Source organism: Magallana gigas, chromosome 4 (genome assembly GCF_963853765.1).
Source record: "Magallana gigas chromosome 4, xbMagGiga1.1, whole genome shotgun sequence".
In the NCBI taxonomy this organism is placed as follows: domain Eukaryota; kingdom Metazoa; phylum Mollusca; class Bivalvia; order Ostreida; family Ostreidae; genus Magallana; species Magallana gigas.
Window position 1 is genome coordinate 31064988 of NC_088856.1, and position 7733 is coordinate 31072720.

The 7733-nt window shown below is 33.4% G+C and overlaps 1 long non-coding RNA gene across 1 annotated transcript; it reads left to right on the forward strand.

The window, feature by feature from the left end:
• The first annotated feature begins 1753 nt into the window (after window positions 1-1753).
• LOC105347891 (uncharacterized) lies at window positions 1754-4160 on the forward strand. The gene is made up of 3 exons (XR_903463.4): window positions 1754-1883; window positions 2329-2462; window positions 3200-4160. It is a non-coding gene; the product is annotated as an uncharacterized lncRNA (long non-coding RNA).
• Window positions 4161-7733: the final 3573 nt, after the last annotated feature.

A 7733-nucleotide genomic window follows, 5' to 3' on the forward strand; every position in this document is an offset into this window, starting at 1 on the left:
GCCAGACCTCCCTTTCCCCCTCCCGATGATACGTGCATGTTTACGCACGGATATGCATGTGCATGTTTGATACTGCATTAAAATTCTCTGACGCGATAAAAATGAAAGTGTTTGATTAAGGAAGCTATTAGATGGCCAACAAATTCACCATCAGATTTGCCATAACTTTAAGACATGATTTTTTTACCTATGCACTGTTATTAGTTAAGAACAAAACACATATATTTCACCTTTTGAATTTGGGTACTTTCCTGTAGGTTTATATACTAGAGCTCTCCTTCTAAAGGAGATCAATACAGTCTAAAAATGACCACGACTATCGAACCTTCTTAAGGAGGCCAAGAGGTCAACAAAGAGGCATCAGATCAGTTTTTAACGCTGACATATAATATTTTTTTTGCAATAATTTATTTTTTCTATTACTGAAATAATTTCAATATTTCTGCTCTAAATGTTCGGTTTTATACAATAATATATATATATAGAGAGATAGCTTTTCATTTTCAGGGGGTAAATACAGACAAAAAATGGGCCATGACTATAAAGCCCTATTAATATCTTGTTTGTATGACATTATTTATGTATTTGCGTTCATTCGTTGTCTCGTACATTGAGCGAATTGAGTGGTTATTATGTCTTGTCTTTTTCATTTTCAAGGAGTTTAAATGAAGCAGTGTAGCATTAGTATCAAAATCATTATATCTCTATCAACAATCATTTCTACTCTATGTATGCCATTATTTATCAGGAACTGCTGTTTGAGAGGACCGGATGGATCAGAAACTCTCTGGATTCCTGCTTGTAAGAACCAGTATTTTTTGTGTTCGTCCTTGTCTCCATATAAGGCATCCAGCAAATTTTACTAAATGTGCACGCCATGCGCCTTGCATTACTTAATTAACAATGCAAAGACAACCTCATTTAAATCTTTAATTACGCGTAGATTACAAAAGACCGTTACTCTTATCCGTTTGCCTTGAAAGTAAAACATACATAATGATCACGTTTTTCTTCACTTATGCGCAAGCTATATATAGAATATTTATCGGAACTATAATTTACCTACTAAAAGTAAAGTAATTCATGCCATGTTACTTCGGAAACCAACAAAACGGTGCTATATATATAGTTTATTGCATGTAGCGTAATTCATAGCATTACATTAACAGAGCTGACAAATGATATTACATGCCAATTATTTACATGTATTTAAAAGAAAAATTTGTTTTCATTATCAGGCACGTAACATCGTTTTTGAAAGTGGGGGGGGGGGGTCAGACTCATCCCAAAAATCATGATAAGCAAAAGAAAAAAAAAGAAAAAAAAAAGGGAAGCTAGGACTTTCCCAAATCGTCAAAATCCTGAAGGGGGGGGGGGGCAAGTAAATAACTAACAATTTCAATCCAAATTTTTTTCTTTTCATATCAATTTTTTACATACTCCCAAAAAACTGGGGGGCCAACTCCATGATAATTCAATTTTTTATATGTAAATTTTAAAAAAATTTGGTGCTGAGAGAGAAAAAGGGGTGGCCCTGCCCCCCCCCCCCCCCCCTCCCGATGCTACGTGCCAAATTTTCTAGTTTTCATAAAGGGATTATCTTCGATAAATGAAATGTACTCAAAACGAATATTGGTTCAAAATTCCTATGAGATTGTCATGCAGCCATGTGGTTTCTACACATACATGTACAACAAAAAAAGAAGGTTTTGAAAAAATACACCAAAATGGAGATATTATCAATAAAAACTTAAGGTTATACATGGAAGAGGGAAGTGTCGTTTTAAAGTGCTTCAGATATTTGATCAAATTTTCGACATCCGGTCGTTATTTCCGTGATTCATTTTCTGATGTGCACTAGCTTTATGGCTCTCGGATTGAAGGTAATTTTTTTTATTTTTTATAATTTTAGCTTTGCTACTATTTTGATACTTAAATAGGATTGTTTATAACAGCTTACTTATTAAGTTCATGATATATTAGATTACATGTAAATTAATTGCATGCATATCATTATATATAATGAATGAAATAGTATACTGTAGAAGCAGAAATATTCGTTGAGGATTTAATTTCGTTATTTTCGTTGGCAGAATAAATCAACGAAATTAAATCCATGACGAATTTTTAACCCAGGTATTAATAAATACAGAATTGATACGTAATACACTTTAGGTATAAGAATATGACGAAATTAAATGCCAACAAAACTGTATTTGGTTTATAATCAACGAAAATTTTAATAAACGAGAATATGTGCTTCTACAGTATTTGTTTTCATATGAATTATACATCTTTTTTAATGATTTTGAGAAACGATATTTTTAGATTTCACTGAAAGGAATCAGGGTTGTTTCCTCTGTTTAAATCAACCACCACGAGTTTCACCATAAATAAGCCGCTCCTGAAAGAACATGATTCTTGAAAACAGAGACCCTAATGGCGTTATTAAGGATCATTTGGTAAGTATGGTCAAAAGAAGAATGGGTGGTGAACAAACCCTATAAATCAGATCTTCGTTAGAATTTTAAACCTGAATTTTTTAAGGCTATTGACTTGCATGTAATAAATATTTAGTTTTAAAAAAATCCAAATATTTTACATGTACCTTTGAAATTTGAGTATTAAATTTTAACCTATTATGTCTCCTTTTTTTCCAAAATGGGAACTTCAAGACTATCATGTGTTTGAACGTGCTTATATATAAAGTCTTCATAGGACATCAATTTTAAAATAAATATGGGGACATCAGAAAATTTTAATTGTAAAAAAGTACATGTTGAATTTAAAGGTGTATGTTGCGTATCTAGAGTAAAATAAATTGATCTGAGTTTGAGTAAAAATATATATCATGCTTCTTATAATTCGACAGTTCAACTCCGGGCCCTTAAAACATGTCTTAAGTTACATTTATTTGTCTCTAAACTTTGCTACTCGTCCTATAAATACTATATTTGTGGTTTATAACTTATAAAGTAAAGACATGGAACACGAAGTCCTATCTTTTAATAAATTAATGAAGCAAATGATCATTACTAAAGCTATTCACTAAGAATACGCCGCATATACCTTTAATTCTGACAAAAACATAAAAACACATTTGATGTTGATGGGTTTTTTTTTTAAAATTCAGTTTTTGTTGTTGTTGGTTTTTTTTTAATATTAAAAACAGATTTCTTTTTTTTTTCCTTGGTTATAGGGAACCCGATTCAATCAAGTAATATCGGAACCAAAAACCTTGGAATCGCATGCCCTATTCTGGTACCCTAGCACCCTCTGTTACGACCGGTGGCGTCTGTTTGTCTATCAGTGCTTGACCTGCTGCACCGGGCCTTGCATAACCAATTATTTCGCCGCTGTAATTGGTTATTTGACCTTTTTAATGGTCTGGGTAATACAGCCATTTTGTCGTCTGCAAGAAACCTGCGTCGAATCACTCATCGCCGTTACTCGTCCACTTTGCCAGGGGCATTGTTCGTGCGTGAAAAAAGCAGGAAAAGCTGTTTTAAAAGGTGTCAAAGATACCGTTAGTGTCCTTGTTAAGAAGTCGGGTTCAATCCTTGATATATAGACTATTGAGCTGAACATGCTAGAATTCTGAAGAAAACAATTCTTTAAATTCTTTACTTTTTATGATAATAAATGTATTTGCGTGTATTGGTATTTGACATTGACCTGCTTCTGAAGACATGTTTTATGTTAAAATGCATTAGTAATTAGATAGAACTTCACGGCAAAATATTTCCTACTTAACAAATAAGTAATTAGTTACCTGTTATTCGCTAACACAGTACCCTAAAAACCAGATCCGGCCGTTGACAGTTTTTCAAAACAAAAATTATACTCTACCTGTAATTGCCGTACAATGGCCATGGTCGTATGGTATTTTTAGACATAATATTCAATCATGCCTGTACAAGCACAAAACATCAGCCTCTCTCTCTCTCCCTCCCCCCCCCCCCCATCCCATTTTTACTTTTTTTCTCGCAGCAATCAATTTTCCGACATTTACATATAGAAAATTAAATGAATATAGAGCCCTCCCCCCTCCTCTGTCCCACTTTTTTGGAGCACGTAAAAATGTGAAAATTAGAATATTAACACTGAAATTGAAGTTACAGGTATATGGGGGCTAACCCCACCCCCCCCCCTCCCATCCCTTCCATTTTCTAAAACAATGTTGTGTCTGATGTTTGTGTTGATGTGGCTGTCTTGCTTTATCAGATGTACATGTATACATAGTTTGAACTTGTAAAGCCTAAAGACTACTTGATAGGTCGAAATAAAATCCAACACTGACAAGAGAGCTTGTTCGATTCTCCAAAATTCACTTTTATTATTTATATAATAATTGATAATAATTGTTCTATTTAAACCAACCATTGGCAGTCGAACTATCGAACTACAGAAAAATAATGCCAAATCAATTTTGTTGTTATATATTTACCGGTCATAAATGTACAATATTCCAAGAATAATTACTTTAACTACAATTGCTCACATTAATGTATTTAATTTCCCCTATCTCCCAAAATCTATGTTAAAAAAAACCCACACACACAGGAGTGCGCTCAGAATGTTGAATTTAAGTATTTAAAATTTGTCTCCTTGAAGAATTCTAATTTTGGCAATTATTAAACTATGTTAATTATACGATAATTAAAAAAAAATTGTAGCTTTATTTATCAACTTTAACAGTTACAGGTATACATGTTAAGCTAATAATTACCCCCCCCCCCCTCTTTCCGAACATCTTAGTAGTCGATTCGATAAGATCCATGTTCATTTTGCCCATTTGATTTGACTTTTGCTTTTTGAATTAAACTTTGTCAAAAATGTTACAATAAATGCATTGTATAAACTCTAAAAGTGTTTGAACTTTCTTGCCAAAACCACACTGCTTTAATTCTATATCGGGTTCAATATTTTTGTACTACTCAAAAATGTATAAACTTTCAAAGAATTGCAAATTTTTCAATTAAATCAATTTCTGAATTATTTCATTAAAATTAATTATACTGGGCGCAGCGAGTGAAAAATGAAAGGTGAATCTGGGGTACTAAGGCCAAATATAAAATTATTCCAATCATGGGCGCCGCCATATTGGCAGCCATTACACTGTGTATTACTACGCCGCTGTAAAATGTAAACAAACATCGCATGCAGCAAGAAAATGATAAACGATCGAACTAGCTAATCAAAAAGACATTATTTTGGTTAGTTGACTACAATTTAATCATATTTTCATTGAAAATATTGTCGCATGCTCTGTTTTTCACTTGCACTCTTTGTAACGCGCGGCGGGATAAACCGAAAGTACACTTTTAAACGTCAAAAGGAAAGTTTGCAAACATCTTTTTTTATGTAAAATAATGCGAGAAAAATAATCATTCATTATATACTCTTGTGTGAATGTGAAATTCCATCTCGGGGCCAAGAATCACGGTCTAGGACTCGACAGAGCCTCGTCCTAGACCGTGAAATTTGTCCCCTCGCTGGAATTTCACTAATGGCGTGCGACCAGTTCTCGCCGAGTACCATTTCTCGCCAGTACATTGTGACGACATTTTTCGTCTATAATTTTATGTGTTGATTGAATGACGTCTTAATGTACTGGCGAGAACCGGTCGCACGCCAGTATCCAACACTCGTAATAATGAATGATTCTATAAGTCTTTTCTATCCCTCCCAGGTAATAATTATTCAATGTTTTTGTTTTTTTAAATATCCAAAAAAAATTATTTTGAAAGTACACGTATGTGTTTTGGTTTTCTTTCTTAAATTTCACACAGCATTCTATATTTAGAGGTCGCGTCATCAAGCTAACACTGACATTCTATATTTAGAGGTCGCGTCATCAAGCTAACACAGTTGATGTTAGGATCACGTGACCTGGTGTACACATTGTTTCACACAGGGTGTTCTACAAACTAAACTCATCTTCTAAGTGAAGCCTCTTGAGGGGTTATATGTACTAGGGATATTTATGTTTATTTAATCATGTTAAAATGAACTGAAATTGGTTGACGATTTATGATTTTTCGAGGAAACGATGATACGTTTAGAGAGTTCTTAACTGGCTTTTGCCTTATATTCCTTGATGACCGTAGTTGGGCGAAGATCTTCTAGTAGTTTCCAGCACATGTTAATTAATGTCAATTAAAATCCCTGTGGTACAAATAGACGATATAAAATTGATCCGGTTTGTTCCACCCTTCAATTTTCGAAACTTATAATTACATTACTTATAATAAGTATGCGAAAAGGATTTTTATGTGCTTCAACTAGAACCACAATCAAAATTGATTCTTATTTCCTAACGATACAGTGGGTAAAACTGAAGTGAAACAGACATAGTTTTCAGCTGTACTATATATATATATATATATATATATATATATATATATATATATAAAGGATATCTATATTGTGTGATTTTATATTTGCTTTATCCAACGAGTTGAAATGGTGTATATATTCGCAAGGCTTGCCGAGCGAATATAACCATTTCAACGCGTTGGATAAAGCAAATATAAAATTACACAATTATAGATGTTCTATTTATCTCATGCAATTTGATTTATATTATGAAGCTTTTGAGACAGTCCATCATATGACCCGAATTGATTTTTTTTTCAAATATTAAAAACGATGATGCAACGTTGTGTTATGCGGTTATTGTGACCTTGCGCAATACAATTTAGTACGTCATTGCGTTGACCCTGAGGTCCACGCAGAAATTATATCGATGTTAAACCGGATGCTATGGGGAAAATTCAGCCTGCGCATGAGCTAGCCTGGTTCCTGTGCGTAATGGGTAGCTCAGGGAACCAAGCAAGCACACGTTTATCTGAATCGGGATCGGGATTCCGTGCCATGTGCACACATAAGTTCAAAGGCGCTGTAATTGTAAAGTTGTCGGTAACAGTACAGAAACAAAGTATTCCTTTTAAAGAAATGATTGGCATGTGATATGAACTATCAGTATTATGAAATAAGTTAATGTTATGCCGAACTATAACATGCATCAAATAGCATAATTTTCAATGTTTTGTTGTTTTCCGAATACACATGTAACTTTACTTTTATAGTAGGCGAAGATATAGTACTTCCCGATAAAAAAAATTTTAAGCATTTAAGTATGATTAAATAGTTATGTCACTGTATACCAGTTTAAATCTCAAGAAAAATGCATCAAAATATGAAATTTTTAATTTACAGAAAGCTGTCACTGCATAGTTAACAAAGTAGTGCCAATCAACTTCATTCATAGATAGATCATAATTATTTTAGAGGTATGACCCCTTTAAATTCTGAGATAAATGTCAGGGTTATATACGTAATACAACGTACAAATTTAGTGGTTAAAAGCAGAGGGCTAGAGTCGGTGGAATCTCTGATATACTTAAGGCTTTCACGTTTTCGTTGGAAACACATGCAAATGGTCCACGTATTATAGTCCTTTTTTAAAGGACAGCAACTTGTTTCTGAGATAAATCTAACTGTTAATGTAAAGTTTCACTGAAATAAACCTTGAAATAATTTTTTACCTCTAAATAGTTTTTCTTAGAGCTTAATATTCATTTGATTAAATGCTGACCAGAAGACCTGAATAATCAAGTCTGTTGACATATGCTCCTTAGTTTGAATTGACTCGAACGAGGAAAAGTTGTTGATGTTTTGTAACACAAACACCAGCCTAATGATTCGGGATTGAAAATAGTGAATAAGGA